Consider the following 17,500-nt stretch of genomic DNA (forward strand, 5'->3'; position numbering starts at 1 on the left):
TATAAACAGAAAACGGTAGAGGGAAGGTGGATGGATGAAGAGAATGACGACGGAGAGACTGGAAGGTTGAACGAAGGACACTGGAACCTTGCACGGGAGTAAGGAAAGGCGTCACGTGATGAGTCTCCACGTGCTGGCCGTTACTCAGATTAGTACTTGCTACATAAGAGGAGCACAGGAAGTGTCGTCAGGGTCCTCGGGTGGCGTGATGTTGCAGTTGCCAACACTTTTCCCCCGGCAACTGCTCAGGGAGTGAGGGATTCTGCCCATTCCGTCTCTTGTTGCCATGTCAGTGCCAGGCAGAGGGAAGGGACGAACACCTGGACCTCAAGCTCTTAGAAGTCACTTGGAGAGCAGGTCACCAGTGGAAAAGAAGCCGGCACACATTGATAGAGCAAATACTTGAAGGTATATTCACCTCATACTCTTCGTTTTCCTTTGTGCACACTCTGTTTGTGGGGAGGAAACGAAAAGAGATGAAAGTAATGAAAGGTAGCCTGGAGCCGCCCGAGTTCACCTGGTTTAATTACCTGAGGTGAATGGCGAGGGTGAGGTGGCTCCCCTAAGGCTCCAGTCACTGACCTTCCGCTCTCCTTGCCTCCTCCCCTGCCTACACGCCACACTCTCTTTCGCTCCTTAATCGCCTCTTCCAACCCCCATCTTCCCCACTCCCACGTGTCCCTCGCCTGAGTCGCCTCCCTCTCATTCACTGCCCTCTCTCCGGGTTGCCCAATCCTCTCCCACGAGCAGCTGGAGGCGCCTCTTATTCCTAAAAAGGGAGGGTGCGTGATAAAGATTCATGTAACACCGATCTGGTTTCAGTAGATAAATGTTGTACCCTAAATCTGTGGGCTAATTTGGTATTCTCATATGGATATATTGAGCTGATGGAGGTCAAGGTTACATGCGGTAAGAGTGTTGCGTGAGACCGGGATTGAATTAATAATTGTTTAAAGAGAAGATAAATTAATGCTCATCAGCGAGGCTGCATCAGAGAGAGAGAGAGAAAGAGAGAGAGAGAGAGAGAGAGAGAGAGAGAGAGAGAGAGAGAGAGAGAGAGAGAGAGAGAGAGAGAGAGAGAGAGAGAGAGAGAGAGAGAGAGAGAGAGGGGGGGGGGGGAAGGGAAAGGGGGGAGATCAGTACAAAGAAAACTCAGCACCATCACCCAAGACAAGCCACTACTGAACATGAGCTCCGCCAGTCTTCATGAACAAAACTGGATAAGAACTGGACTAAGGACTGGATAAGGACTGGATAAGAATCTCTAAGATATGCATGTTCTTACCCATTACTTTTTGTCCTGTACTGATGCATCGTCATATATATATATATATATATATACGAGTATATATATATATATATATATATATATATATATATATATATATATATATATATATATATATATATATATATATATATATAATATATATATATATATATATATTATATGGACGGATAGATGGCAAATGCAATTTAATATCAATAAATGCAAAGTGCTTAGCGTAGGTAGAGGAAACCCACACAATAGGTACACATTAAACACCCAAACTCTGGTAGGTACAGGGTACGAGAAAGATTTAGGAGTTATAGTTAGCTCTGAACTCCGTCTAGGGAAACAATGCATAGAAGCCAGAAACAAGGCGAATAGGGTACTAGGATTCATTTTTAGGAGTGTTAAAAGTAGAAGGCCGGAAGTAATATTAAAATTATACTTGGCGCTGGTCAGACCTCATCTAGACTACGCTGTGCAGTTCTGGTCCCCACATTACAGGAAAGATATAGGTCTATTAGAATCAGTACAGAGGAGAATGACTAAAAGGATACAGGGGATGAGGAGTATTCCTTACGAAGCGAGGTTGAAGCGGTTAAATTTACATTCTCTAGAGAGACGTAGGTTAAGAGGGGACCTGATAGAAGTCTTTAAGTGGTATAAGGGTTATAACAAGGGAGATGTAAGCAAAATTCTTAGGATCAGCAACCAGGGTAGAACAAGAAATAACGGGTTCAAGCTTGAAAAATTTAGGTTTAGGAAGGAGATAGGAAAAAAATTGGTTCTCAAATAGAGTGGTAGATGAGTGGAACGGACTCAGTAATCATGTAGTTAGTGCTAGGACACTAGAGAGCTTTAAGAGAAGATTAGACAAGTTTATGGATGGGGATAACAGATGGAAATAGGTAGGAGTGTTTCATACAGGGACTGCCACGTGTAAGCCTGGTCGCTTCTTGCAGCTTCCCTTATTTCTTATGTTCTTATGTTCTTATATATATATATATATATATATATATATATATATATAATATATATATATATATATATATATATATATATATATATATATATATATATATATATATATATATATATATATTGATTCAAGTATGAGAGTTTTCGTCGAAAATTTCATTGTGAGCACAAATGGCGTTGCTTTGTGCATCTGCCCTGATGTCAGTCTTTTCCGGTTGACGCTAGTGAGTACTGCTTGTCCGGCTTCTGGTATTGATCGTATCGTCTTAATATCGTACATGTATGCACTTATTCCCTATTTATACTTGTTCCTATTATTTTCAAGCACACACTTATGAAAATATGTTAAAAACACACAGATTTGTAAATATTATTGAATTGTAAATGTTATTGATTTCTGTGTCCGTGTCCTTACATAATCTGATTGCTGCTACACCGCCTGGGGAGGGAACCTCGGAGTTTTGGTACATGCTTGTTAATTTTTTGTTCAACTCATTTATTGAAAGTTCTTTCCCGTGTTTAGATTAGGGGCGCCTTATTATACTAAAAAAGAAAAAAAGACATGCTCATATACGGAATATATATACATATATATATATATATATATATATATATATATATATATATATATATATATATATATATATATATATATATATATATATATATATATATATATATATATATATATGAACATGTTTTACAGAGAGAGAGAGAGAGAGAGAGAGAGAGAGAGAGAGAGAGAGAGAGAGAGAGAGAGAGAGAGAGAGAGAGAGAGAGAGAGAGGGAGTATGTGTGTGTGTGTGTGTATTTATATCTAAATCAGTGAATTAATTTCAGATACTGCTGCGAGTATTTAGAAAAAAAAAAAAGGGACAAGGTGACATTAAGTGCAAGGACGATTGATGGGATTAAAGAAAGCTGTTTAAAGGACATAGATTGAAACAATCTCTCTCTCTCTCTCTCTCTCTCTCTCTCTCTCTCTCTCTCTCTCTCTCTCTCTCTCTCTCTCTCTCTCTCTCTCTCTCTCTCTCTCTCTCTCTCTCTCTTATCTCAGTCTCAGAGCAGCGCTTAGACACGTGTTGATTTCATCACCGAAATGAGCGCAGACAGTGAACATGTGAAATTAATGTTGTTGTTGTTGTTGTTGTATTTTCTTCTTGCGGTTGTTACTGTTTCCGAAGCACCACCACCACCACCACCACAATCACCACCAACCACGACATCCCGTCTGCCACCTTTAAGCTCAGCTGTGGCAGCAGCTCGACGTAACGTTACAGCGAGCTTAACATTCATGGTCAATCACACACAGCTGGCATTACTAACACCACCATCACCTCCAACACCACCACCACCATCACAACCACCACCAACACTATAACCATTTCTAAACCCACCACCATTATTATTACCAACATTACAACTACCAATACTTCTACAACATTCCATGACACTAGCAACCCAGTCACCACCAACCACCATCGCCACCATCAGTATTCACGCCGCTCCAGTCACCACCACCATCACCATTACTTCCATCAGTATTCACACCGCAGGAATAGATACCAATATGTTATCCCAGTCATATACCTGCAATGTTAATCTCTTATCTGTTATTGTTATGTTTTTATGTCATTGTTATAACGTACGTTCTCTTTTACCTCTGGCATGTATTGCTCTTTCCCTTGTTGTTGTTGTTCTTGTTTCTTTCTTTTTCCTCTTCTTGACCTTGTTCTTGTTCTTGTTGTTTTTCTTATTATTATTATTACTATTGGTATTGTTGTTGTTGTTGTTGTTGTTTTTGTTTTTTTGTTGTTTTTGTTGTTGTTGTAGTCGTTGTTGTTGTGGTTGTTGTTGTTGTTGTTGGTGGTGGTGGTGGTGGTGGTGGTGGTGATGATGGTGGTGGTAGTGTTTCATTATTATTATTATTATTATTATTATTATTATTATTATTATTGTTGTTGTTGTTGTTGTTGTTGTTGTTGTTGTTGTTGTTGCTGTTGCTATTTTTGTTGCTTCTGGTGTTATTGGTAGTGTTGTTGTTTTTGTTTTTGTTTTTGTTGTTGTCGTTGTTGTTGCTGCTGTTGCTGCTGCTGCTGCTCGCTGTTGTTGTTTTTGTTAGTGATAGTGGTAGTGATGTTGTTTTTGTTGCTATTGTTGTTGTTGTCGCTATTATTTTATTGTTATTTTTGTTGCTCCTGGTGTTGTTGTTCCCAGTGGTGGTGGCGCTGGTGGTGGTGGAGCCGTTCTTCTGCTGCTGCTGTTGTTTTTGTTAGTGATAATGGTAGTGCTGTTGTTGTTGTTGCTGCTGTTGTTGTTGTTCTCGCTAATGTTTTGTTGTTATTTTTGTTGTTCCTGGTGTTGTTGTTCTCAGTAGTGGTGGTGGTGATGCTGTTTTTGTTGTTGTTGTTGTTGGTGGTGGTGGTGGCGGTGGTGGTGGTGGTGGAGCCGCTGCTGTTACTGCTGTTGTTATCGTTGTTGACGTTACAGTTTCCCCGGCATCGCCAAGTCCATCAGTGTTGTTCGTTACCATCCCATCGCACTCCTTAGCACCCGGTCTATTTATAATGTATCTTATTTCTCTTCTCTCGTGCCCACCAGTGAGCATCAATAAAAAACAGAGGAGTTTGGCAGCACGAGGAAATTAAATGTAAGAGACAATGATAAGAGAAGAGGGCGCAGGCAAGGTAATTGAAGTGCTTTCTCTCTCTCTCTCTCTCTCTCTCTCTCTGAACTAGTCATTCATTCATGCCCTTCATCATCACGCCCTCATTTACATAGGTCTCCATCGCCTCCCTCCTTTTCTCCCTTCTCTCTCTCCTTACCCCCATTCCCCTGGCTTTTCTCCACCCTTGACCCACAGTGAGGCGGCGCAGCCGAGAATAGTCCAAGGCAATCATGCTAGCATAAAGGCAAACACGAGGACTCTTTGCGCCGCTACACAGGAACCCATCACCGCCACGTTAAGGGACACCTCGTGCGACGCCTCCGCCAACCAATGGGAGAGCCGCACCATCGACCCACCTTTCCGAGCAGGTCTCCCATTGGTTGACTCGGGTGGTGCCAGGGAAGGTTCTTTGTTACGTCACACCCAGACTAAACCAGAGCTTCCCTCGTCCCGCAAGCAGCAGAGCAGGCGAGGGCTGTGTGCTGGGAAAGGAGAAAAATGAATCCATACAGGGAAAAGGGAAATGTGGAGCAGAAAGCAAGTTCACGCTAGGAAATTTTGTGATAATAGGAAACTGTCGGTATGGTGGAGGAGAAAGTTGTGGGCTGACGTGTGAGCGAAGGGAGGAGAGAGAGAGAGAGAGAGAGAGAGATTTATTACCGTACAGACATTTTATACATACATTGGTACATACACAACTCCACGACTAACTAAATAACACTGAAAACGAGCAGTTTTTTTTTTTTTTTTTTTTTTTCTATTTGATGAGTGTTGGCAAGTCACTCGGAACATCGACCTTGTGCTTCTGCTACCGACAAGCCCAACAACCCGGTGTGGTAATAGTAACCTGCTGAACACTTGTCACCAATTATGTGTGGGTGTGTGTAGCGGATACCATGCATGTGTTGCCTCACTGAATCACGCATCAAGATAACGTTCTTTCACTTCGCGGTACTGTTATCAGCCGCCAGTACCGCCAGCCGTGACTCACAATTCTTCCGCCTTGCCTGCCTGGTTCCTGCCTCTCTCAGACCAAAAGTCCTGATTGGCTTCACAGGATCTTTGGTGACATTATTTGGTGACACGTCCTCCAGCGTGGCATTGGTCTAATTATAGCTCAGCATTTGTTGTCCTCCAGTTTCTTCAGCACTTTTTTTCTCACCGCCCCTTGACCTACACCGTGTAATGTATCATCGTAACATTCATGATCTAGACTTGAACGTTCACTATGGCGTCACTCAGAAGTTCCCCATTCACCTGTCCTTCACCTCACCACCTGCTGTCTTTCTAGCCATATCCTTCTAGACCTTTGTGTTCCTTCCAAAGTTCCGGACACCTTTATTTACGTCTGGTGTCCCTGAACGACTAAGAAGAACCTTTATTCCAGACTTTAACGTTGTATTTTCCTCGTGACCTCTTGGCTCAGCAGATTAAGGGCAATGCTGAGGTCCGCCATAATGTAGATGTGGTAAAACACGCTTTATTTTTTTATGAGTCTCTAATTTGGTGAATAAGTGAAAGTCTGAGTAATATCTATGTAACACACACACACACACACACACACAACACACACACACACACACACACACAACACACACACACACACACACACACACACACACACACACACACATATACACACACACACACACACACACACAACACACACACACACACACACACACACTTTTAGTAATATGGAACGACTGGCCTTGAAGCAAGTTAATTAATATTTTTTTTCTGTTATTAAGCGATGACCTGGAATTTCTGAGGCATTTATTACATTACGCTAATACATCGTGTGTGTGTGTGTGTGTGTGTGTGTGTGTGTGTGTGTGTGTGTGTGTGTGTGTGTCTACACTCTCATCATCGCTGGTGTAGGAACGCTGGCTTAAACCACAAGAAGGTGATGGAGACAGTGGTGGCGGTGGTGGTGGTGGTGCCAGTGATTTTTCTCCTAGTGGTGAAGGCTCAGTAGCGAGAGCAGAGCCACTCGTCCCTCGTTACATAAAATGAATAATTTATCTTATAATTTCCTGTCATGACTGACCGAGTGGCATGTCCGCCCATCCATCCATCCATCCATCTGCCCCCCTCTTGTTCTGCAGGTGGTGGCTGGAGGGGGTGGGGCGTGGTGTGTGTGTGTGGTGCAGTGCTTGACCTGCGGACTAAACGTTGGGTTCGATCGTGGCTGGGGGTAGTTTCTCGCTGGGAGAGGCGAAGCTCGCTTACAACCATGGGCGGCGTCATGTGACCTCCGTGTTGCTGCAAAATAACTCGGTTTCCAGTTTCCCTTGCAAAAGTGAATGTATGGCGTTTCAGATAGCACCAAAACACACACACACACACATGAAGACATTATTTTCTAAGTCTCGCATGTTATCAGCGCTACGAGTATTGCGTGTGCACTGCTCGAGGCACGCTGCCAGTCACTTACTATAGTTTCTTGCCCCTTTAAGTGCTCGGATTACCCTGCATTCCACGTGCTCTATGTCCACCTTTATAATGTATTAAAGATTCCCAATATCCTCCCTGTCTTTTTGTCGAATGATCATTGTACATGTTATTTTATGGTGTTCACTGTTTGTTTAGCAGGCTTAGATCCAAGTCATGACCTTAGATTGCATTCCTCTTTATGTAAAATGTGTGTGTGTGTGTGTGTGTGTGTGTGTGTGTGTGGTGTGTGTGTGTTGTGTGTGTGTGTGTGTTGTGTGTGTGTGTGTGTGGAGCACGAACAACAAACAGGTTTCTGTATACAAACATGTTAACTTTGGCTTCTCGTGTAGCTTTTCAACCTCTGGCTTCTCTTCACGCATGGCAGTCAAAAGGAAGCGAAAGAATAAATAGATGAAAAAAAAGACATTAGAAAGAAAAAAATGTATATGTATATATCATTTGGGTGGCTCGGCGCGGCAGTGGGCGAGGCGTGAGGTGGGCCGGATGCGATAAGGATCCTGTGATAGGACTTGTCTCCTCTGACGTTCTCGAGGTTCATATTACGAGCGTACCTGATAAGATTGTAGTGTGTACCAAAAAAAAAAAAAAAATTATAGTAATGAAATACGTCCTTTAATTAAAAATAAATATATATTATATATATCCAGTGTCATTAAATTACCTCCTCACCTACATGGTATAGTTTTTGTCTCCCATTTTGGAGTTGTACATGAGCTAGATTTTGAGGCGACACAGGATGTTATGTCCCAAGTTAGCTTTGAAGTGCTCCTAAGGATGTGCCTTATCAGTGTTTTTGATGCTCTCTCTCTCTCTCTCTCTCTCTCTCTCTCTCTCTCTCTCTCTCTCTCTCTCTCTCTCTCTCTCTCTCTCTCTCTCTCTCTCTCTCTCTCTCTCTCTCTCTCTCTCACACACACACACACACACACACACACACACACACACACACACACACACACACACACACACACACACACACACACACACACACACACACACACACACACACACACACACACACACACACACACACACACACAACCACTTTCATGCACGGTGCACTATGGAGACATTTTAAAAAACATGTACGACCTGGCATGAGGATCAATGTTTCCATGTGCGGTCGGAGGTGTGTGTGTGTGTGTGTGTGTGTGTGTGTGTGTGTGTGTGTGTGTGTGTGTGTGTGTGTGTGTGTGTGTGTGTGTGTGTGTGTGTGTGTGTGTGTGTGTGTGTGAGATCACGTTCACAGCACCGTAAGTGAGCACCATCATCTACGCATCAACAAGGATAAGTTTCAGATTTCCTTCACCTGACTTCCTTCATCCCACGTGTATCTTATCTCCCTCATTGCCTTGCAGATTACCTCTCTTATTACGTCTCTTTCACTTCCTTCTGACCTTCTGGCGAGGGCCTTCCTTCTTACCCTTACACACGTGCAATCTTCCGACACCAATTTTCCTTTCTCTGACTCGCTACTTTCACAAAGGGGAAGCTCCAGGCACACCGTGACCTTACCTTCTTGCTGCTCCCCATCCCACTAGAATTACTATTGCCACTCGCCGGCTTCTTTCCTACCTTCCCTTCCCGCCTCTGCCCACCTCCGTGGCTTCCTCCTCTTCACCGTCTTCCTCAATTTTTTCCCCACTCGCTAAGACGTGGTAGTCCTTCCATAAGCGACGTGTTGGAGTGCATCAAGGCGTGCAGGGACAGTAGTAGTAACTTCCTGGTCACGTCTTCTATGCCCCTTCAAGGACGTGCGTGCTTCTTCCGAGGCTTTTTGTCGTTGTGGTGGGCGTGGTGTGTATGTATGTGTGTGTGTGTGTGTGTGTGTGTGTGTGTGTGTGTGTGTGTGTGTGTGTGTGTGTGTGTGTGTGTGTGTGTGTTGTAATATATTCTATTTACGTAACTTGCTTGGCGTGTGTTCTTAATTGTAGGTGTCTCCTTCCTACACGTGCTCCCCCTTTTCCCCCTCTCCTCTCTCTCTCTCTCTCTCTCTCTCTCTCTCTCTCTCTCTCTCTCTCTCTCTCTCTCTCTCTCTCTCTCTCTCTCTCTCTACGCTATATGACCTTTTTGTTGTTATGACGCCCAAAGTAATTCTCTCTCTCTCTCTCTCTCTCTCTCTCTCTCTCTCTCTCTCTCTCTCTCTCTCTCTCTCTCTCTCTCTCTCTCTCTCTCTCTCTCTCTCTCTCTCTCTCTCCGTAAATGGTATGAAAGAGAAACTCAACTAATTTAAATAATGAAGGTAACATACAAGCATAATATACTTTATACCTTTGATATTCTGTCCCTCTACATCATTGTTATTTCTTTCCCACAGAATTCCTCGAGCGATAACTGTACTCCTTCTGGTCTTTCTATCGGGTTTGGTCGGCACACACCTCAAGGTAATTAAGTTTTCTGTTGTTATTATTCTGGTAGCGTGTTTCCTGCTTGTTTGGAGAAGATTTCTGCCCTGTTACGCACTTGTCTTGGCGGGTGCAGTGTGGTAAGCATCGTGGTAATTATTTCCTACTCATATCTCTGTGTAGGGGGAAAATATTGTTGAACGAGAAAGTGAACGGGAAAAAATGGGAAGTGGTAGGTAAGTTGGTAGAGAGAGAGGGAGAGAAAGCTGGACACAGTTTAAAGTTCAGTCTTGAGGAAAGATGAATCGTTTTTTATATGACAGCAGTGTAAAGATTTCTCTCTGAACCAGAAATCCAGACCAGTAGACGCCAACAATAGCGGGCCGTGTGGCTTTTTTTTTTTTGTTCTTCTTTTTTTCGTGATTCTTGCAGAGAATGCATTTATACTTTCTTCTTCTTCTTCTCTCGCTCATCAATCTTTTCCACTCTCTCTTGTCCAGTGCTTTCTCTCCACTAAGGTCCTTCTCTCTCAAGCCGTCCTATATAAAGTCACCCCATCGTCTTCATGGTCTCCCTCTTCTTACTCCTTCCACTTGTAACTCCATCATTCTTCCACTAATCCATTTTTCATCCCTCCCTATACAATGTCCATACCAGTGAAGCCTTCTTTCTTGCATCTTCTATCCCATTTGTGTCACCTTGCCTGTCCCTTTAATTCTCTCGTTCCTGATCTTGTTCCTCCTCGTCACTCGCAACATCCATCTTATCATTCTCATCTCTGCAACTTCCATCTTTCTTTCTTGTGTTTTCTTAACAGGTCACGTCCCCGGCACAAGAAGGCATGTAGACTTTGAGATGCACAGTTATTTCGAAGACTTTTCAATACTTTGGAGCTCTCGGTTGGTGTCCTTTTCATGTAGGATAATAAATATACTGTACCTGAACAATCTAGAAATGTCAGGTAGATGTGTCTGTGTAGGAACTTCTTTTCCCTATCTGACACTGTGTTCCCTAAGCTCTTGTCCTTCAGACTTTGTCGTAGGAAAAGTCTGTGTAATGTTAACCTTTTACTTTTCCTGTTGAGTAAGAAATATCTCCTCTTCTTCAATTTATTTGTTGGATGTCTAGGAAAACACACATGTAACTCTGACTCAAAGAAGTTAGATATCAGTGCATTTAATTATTAACTCTCATAATTATATAACATCTACATGCAGTGTGCTACGTGAAGAGGAGCATGTTACGTAAATCAGCAGGTTTGATTCACATTCTCAGATTAGCAAGTTTATCCCATGCAGAGCCCCTTAGTCACCTGGTATTTCCTGAGACGTCCCTGCCTCCATGACTCAGCTGTAGTTCGATTCAAAGCAACGTGACTCTTATTTCGTCCCTCCCGTGCCTCGCTGCCTCACCTTCCCGTACTGAGCACCAACAGAAGATGAATGAGGTGGATGAGGAGTATAACACGAAGGCATTTTCAACTCACGAAGGGTGGGTGAGAGTATAAATTGAGGATGTCTGTCAAGTGTGGATGAAGAGTGGGAGACAGAGGCACGGTAAATATAAAATAAGTGGATGAGGAGTGGAAAAAGGAAGAATACTAAGCTATCAAGTGCAGATGAAGAGTGGAAAAGTGGAGCTATTACAGTGGATGAAGAGCGGAAGATGGAGCCACTGGTAACCTAGTCTATCTTTTCTTCCCTCTTCCCCCATGTCACCCTTAGCATTACGAAACTTACAGCTCCCGCTACACATTTCAGTTTCCTCCCCTACTTCTTTTTTTTTTCCATTATCGACCGGCGCTTCCCCTCGTGCCTCAGCTTCCCTCGCCTCCACATCCTCTCAGACCCACGCACTCGCTCCGATACCGTGTTGGCGGCGCTCCCTGTTGCGTCATCAACCACGCGATCTTCAGTTCCAGTCCTTCACCTCTATTGCTGTCGATGTGTCCTCTCACCACGACTATTTTCAAAGGCCACAGAGACGATTAGCCGGGTTCTCAAGACTACTTCTCCTTTTAATAATGTAGAAATGTTGTTAATCTCTCACTAGAATCAATGAAACAACCTAAAAAACTTGTGTAACTTCAATTAGAGCCTTTTTGAAAGTAGTGAAGGTGAGGCGCAGAAGTGCTTCAGAATATGGGCCTCTGTTTCCGTCCTTATCGACCAGTCTTTCCCTTCCTCCCTCAGTTTTCCTTGCCCCTCCCCCCGCCACCAAACCCTATAGAGTGTGCCACCATATGTGCCGTGTTGGCGTCATTACCTATTGCGTCAGCCTTCGCGTTCTGTTACGCAACCACATCTTGCGTCATTACTAAACACGTCATAGATACGTCATAGTGACTCAAGCGATTAATTGGCAAGGATGACTCTCAGTAATCCATGGTCATCTCTGCAGCGATTGCCAAATGTTGGTTTTATATTCCCGCGTCTATCGCTGCTGAGCCTTGCTGAGATTCTACACCCAGCAAAGGAGGTCACAGGGTGGGAATACTCAAGGACGCTGTATTGCTGCAGGCAGAGGGAAGTCTGGTGCAGGGAAGGCACGCAGTGAGGCAGGAAGTGTGGAGGGTCAGACAATTATCTTATCTTCTTTGCAACTTCCTGAGACAAAGAGACAACTGAAATCTTCATATGTTGTCCAGCTTTGTCGTTGCAGTTTAAGAGGTTTTTATGTATGCTTCTTTATTTATTTATTTATTTTTTTTATCCTTCTGCATTCTCTCGCATTCCTCTTTCTTATTTTCATGCCTTCGATGAGCGGCAGTTTAAGAGCTTTTTATGTACTGTACACTTTTTTCCCTTTCTTTATTGTTCCTCTGCATTCTCTCGCATTCCTCTTTCTTATTCACATGCCTTCTAGGAACGGCAGTAATGCTCTTTGTAGTTCTGGTCATGCTGTCTCCTTGGGAATATTGTCACCGCCTCAGGCCTGCGAGGAGGGAGGAAATTCCAGCACTTCAAAACGAATTGCGTCACATAAGAACCACTCACAGAGAATATCATCCACGAACGAGCATTCCCCTGTGTGTGTGTGTGTGTGTGTGTGTGTGTGTGTGTGTGTGGGTCGCGGCTACTCACCCTACTTTCACTTGTGACGGCGTGGACTGGTGTGACGTCACAGTCTGGCGGGCCTTCAGACGTGGGAAGCCCGGGGTGGGGTAGAGAGGGACGGAGCAAGGAAGGAAGGAAGGAAAGATGGATGGTCGGTGGACTTAGGGGTAGAGGAGCCGAACGAATAGAAAAGTAGGAACAGGAGATAGAAAGAGAGGAAGGGAAGGATGAGGAGAAACAAGGAATATGTTCAGCAGGGAAAGATGACGAAGAAGGATTAAGAGGAAAGGACCGAAGTAGAGAAGGGAATCTTCCTACTGCGGAAGGATTAACATTACGATCAAGATCAAGTTTATGATTAGGATTTAATGGAAAGAGAAAGGGAGGATGTGAAGAATATAAGAAAAAATAACTGAAAAGGAGTAGACTGAAGATAAGAAAATGGAAGGAAGAATTAAACTGGAAGGAGAATGAGAGAGAGAGAGAGAGAGAGAGAGAGAGAGAGAGAGAGAGAGAGAGAGAGAGAGAGAGAGAGAGAGAGAGAGAGAGTAAAAAAAAATAATGCTATAGAGAGCAATGACGCAGGAGGGGAGTGGGAGAGGCAGTTCCATTCATTCTGAAGTTCCTGATGAGCTGGAGTGTGTGTGTGTGTGTATTTGTGTGTGTCAAGGCGACTATTAGAGGAAGTGATGTTGTGTTCGTGTGTGTGTGTGTGTGTGTGTGTGTGTGTGTGTGTGTGTGTGTGTGTGTGTGTGTGTGTGTGTGTGTGTGTGTGTGTGTGTTCCTTATGGTAAGACATATCGCTTCCTCATGTAACGTAATAATTCTAGTAAAGAATGATTCCTCTCCTTCCGTGTATTTGCTTGTTGTTGTTTGTCGGTGACGGTAGTGGGTGGTGGTGGTAATGGTGTTAGTGGTGGAGGTGGCAATGGTGGTGGTAGTGGTGGTGGTGGTGCTCACTAAAGGCAAACACTGACGCTCAGCCTGTATATGATCGCAACCTCCCAAGTGTTCTATGAATTCATTGCTGCTCAGACGAAAATAAGACTTCTTTATCTGTTCATCTTAAATTTCCAACCCTTCCCCCCTTTATCCTTTCCTTTCCTACTTTCATGGACGCCATTTCTGCTTCTTTCTTCTCCACTTGCGTTCACTTTGCCTCATCAACTCTACCTCTTCCTCCTCCTGTTCTACTTCTTTTTTTTCCTTTGTTAACTCTCTCTCTCTCTCTCTCTCTCTCTCTCTCTCTCTCTCTCTCTCTCTCTCTCTCTCTCTCTCTCTCTCTCTCTCTCTCTCTCTCTCTCTCTCTCTCTCTCTCTCTAATCTCTTTCACTTTTACTTTTTTCATCTCCCCTTCCCTCCTACACAATACAAGTGGCGGGAACACATTTTAAGTCTAAGTTGAAACAGATTTTTAGGTGAGCATCCATCCTCCACTTTTCTCATCGCTCCAGTTCACCTGCTCCATGGCTGCCTTCACACATTTCACAAGCAGCAGGGCAACATTACTCTCCAGCATGACCTCAAGACACACACACTTCGTAAAGTCAATAGTGGGAGGGAGGGAGATACTACTCTGGTTTATGTCCGTTCTCTCATATAGTACTTCCACCCACCGCTCCCTTACCTAGCCACATTCCGCGGCCAAAAAGTCTCACCTACTGATCCACATGCGCCAACCTTTACCTATAATGAATCACGCCGACCTTGCTTGTCTACGTACCGATGTGCATGTAACTCCTCGCTCGCTGCTCACCCGTCAGTGCCCCTCACTTGATCTGTCTCTTCCCTGTGTGTGTGTGTGTGTGTATGTGTGTGTGTGTGTGTGTGTGTTCATGTTGCTCGTGTATCCAGTGTTGATTTGTGTTGATGCCTTGGTGTTTGTATATGTTTGTCTGTGTGTGTGTGTGTGTGTGTGTGTGTGTGTGTGTGTGTGTGTGTGTGTGTGTTGTGTGTCAAGGCGACCTGCTGTATTTGGCTGTAGTACGCACTATTTTGTGTTCCGTTACATCGCACTGCATTTTTTTCTTGTTATTCATTCAGTCATGTTTCTAAAGACCTCACTGATTGGCCACACACTTCACGGTCACCCACTAATGCCATACCTTCCCAAACACAGCCACCCCTCAGCGCTCTACCCTCTGCGCCATCTCCATTCCGGTTCTATAGGCACTCCGTTCTGCGTTGTTTTCACACACCACCGCTACGCAGCAGTAAAGGCTTCGAGTATACCGCTGCGTCGCTACATTCCTGTACGTAGTATAAACAATTCGTATCACTAAACCTATGTACACTGTAACATTCCCTTCGTGTTTTTTCTCCCATTTTTTTTTATAGGCAAGGTTCTTCTGTCTGTTAGTCAAACATTCACGCAAGACTGTTTGTGTTTTAATTCGTCTTCCTCCCCCACTCCCCACCACTCCAGTCACTCACACCTTATCCCGAGTCTAGGAAGAGAGCGCTAACTCCTGTCCCAACATTTCAGAAGACACGCTAACGCATCTCTCAACGGTACTGTCAAGGGTTGGCAGATTATGTCATCCTTTTCTTCCTCGCCACGTAACGATATTTTTTACGTTTTTTTTTTTTCTCTCTCTGCAATAGCGACCTCCCTTTTCACTCTGTTCTGCCTGTTAGCCGCTTACAGTAAAGAATGAGCAAATCTCTCTCTCTCTCTCTCTCTCTCTCTCTCTCTCTCTCTCTCTCTCTCTCTCTCTCTCTCTCTCTCTCTCTCTCTCTCTCTCTCTCTCTCTCTCTCTCTCTCTCTCTCTCTCTCTCTCTCTCAGGACATGTGCACGTAGCTTTAGTTTCCACTCGTTTCTTCTTCCTGTCCTGCGTTTTACTGTCTTCACTTGTTTTCCTTCAAATTTTCCTGTTTGAACTAACACTACACACACACACACACACACACACACACACACACACACAATCAGTTACCTACACTTTTACTCGTAATATTTCCCACGATTAAGCTTCCGCGCTCTGGCCTAGAAACGCACCTGCTGTGGCCTCCTGCCTCCCCTTGCGTGTCTGTCTGTCTGGCTGCCCCATGACCTCTCCCACTCCACTCCCTTGCTTGCTGGTGTCTGCAAAAAAAAAAACACTTGTATTACGTCAACAGACCCTGCTACACTGGCATTCACTAGTCGAGCGGGAGGGTCAAGGCTTTTTAGGTAAGGGGGGAATTACTCCCATTGCAGCACGTCTCAATTCTGTTGATAAATTTATGAAAGCAGACGCTGATTGACACACATTGGGTTTGTAAGGTGGCATCTTGGTCTTATCTCTTTTCAAAGCTGCCATGCAAAGTGTTTCTTGGGGCTGTCCAACAAGGAGTGGCGTCGGTGAAGGGCTGGCGAGTGGATGACGCAACCCATCAGCTGACAACCGTCATGAGGCCACCTCGCCTGATGTTCGCGGGAGTTGCCAGTGGCGGATTTGTGTGTGTGTGTGTGTGTGTGTGTGTGTGTGAGGGGTCAGTGCTTTTCTCGTTTGTTATCACCTCTTAAACTGCTTTGTTATTTATTTATTTTCTTATATATATTTATTTATTTTTATTTCATTTCCTATGCTTATATATTCTTGCGTCAGGCTTTTATGAGAAAGCTGACGCTGCAGTTCCCTTTATGTTTCTTGGATTTAGGTTTTATTATTTTAAGTCATTATGTGTTTTTTACTTGAGGGTTGTGAAACTTGTTTCCAGTACGATCTCTGTTTTTATGGTTATTTTTTTCAGTAAAAAGAAATATCAAATAAAAAATAGAGATAGACATTTTTTTTCTTTCTTCTTTCTTGTGGCATTTGTTTCATGGACGTGGTCATTGCCTGATGCGAAGCTCTCTGTTTCACAACTCTCTGGAAAGCAGCAGAAACAATTCCCAGAGAGAAGAATACAAGGCGGCGCTGAGGGGCGGTGAAGAGAGCATGAGAGTGGCCGCCACACTGCCCTGCCTCGCCTCTCGCTCCTTTCACTGCTCTTATTGTTTGTCTTGAATTCTAAGCCAACACCGGCAGCTACGCATTGACGGATTAATAAACAGTCACTACCTGTTTCCCAAGACAGCTGATTTGATTAAGTTTGTTGGAATCCGTGTCCTCTGCATAATATAGGAATACTTCATAAAAGAAGAAAAAGTCAAACGCAGCTTTCATCAGTTTAAAATGAGAATTTACCACCCGCCCGTAGATGGTTTTCTAGATGTGGTTGTGACACCAATGTCCAGTACACAGTTTCTCTGCTGGTATGGGTATATGTGTTTCCGAAGGAGTTAAAAATAAAATAAATATGTAAATAGATGAATAAATGGCCACTGATCTGTACGGGAATAGGAAGTTATACAACGTGCGTTTCACCACTCCTTGACGGCAGGCTCCAGTGAATAACATTGTACTTCCTTTAGATCATCTTTTCCTTTTCAAGTGCTCCGTCTCATTAATGCCTGAGTTGCATGTACACCACTTGAAAAGATTGTCAACTTCTATTTTATATAACAGGTTGACATCACCCTTACATGGGAGATAGTGGAAACAAAGGCGTCCATCCACAGTATAAACACATATTCAACATTACATCTTACTTTGATAGTAATCTCTAGAGGAGAGAGAGAGAGAGAGAGAGAGAGAGAGAGAGAGAGAGAGAGAGAGAGAGAGAGAGAGAGAGAGAGGGGAATAAAAATTAAACTAAATTTCCTTCGACATGATTTATTAGAATTATAAGTACTAGTAAATT

The 17,500-nt window shown here is 43.7% G+C and overlaps 1 long non-coding RNA gene across 2 annotated transcripts in view; it reads left to right on the top strand.

Moving 5' to 3' along the window:
• Positions 1–17,500, top strand: part of LOC135108458 (uncharacterized) — a 67,867-nt gene that overhangs the window by 25,397 nt on the left and 24,970 nt on the right. Inside the window, exons 1-2 of one of the 2 annotated variants that reach the window (XR_010272281.1) lie at positions 1–408; positions 9,688–9,754. The exon at positions 1–408 is cut by the window's left edge and continues 276 nt beyond it. This is a non-coding gene — a long non-coding RNA (uncharacterized LOC135108458). The remainder of the gene's footprint in view (positions 409–9,687; positions 9,755–17,500) is intronic. The other variant, XR_010272280.1, reaches the window with a different exon arrangement.

The sequence above is a fragment of the Scylla paramamosain genome, chromosome 17, assembly GCF_035594125.1.
Source record: "Scylla paramamosain isolate STU-SP2022 chromosome 17, ASM3559412v1, whole genome shotgun sequence".
NCBI lineage: Eukaryota > Metazoa > Arthropoda > Malacostraca > Decapoda > Portunidae > Scylla > Scylla paramamosain.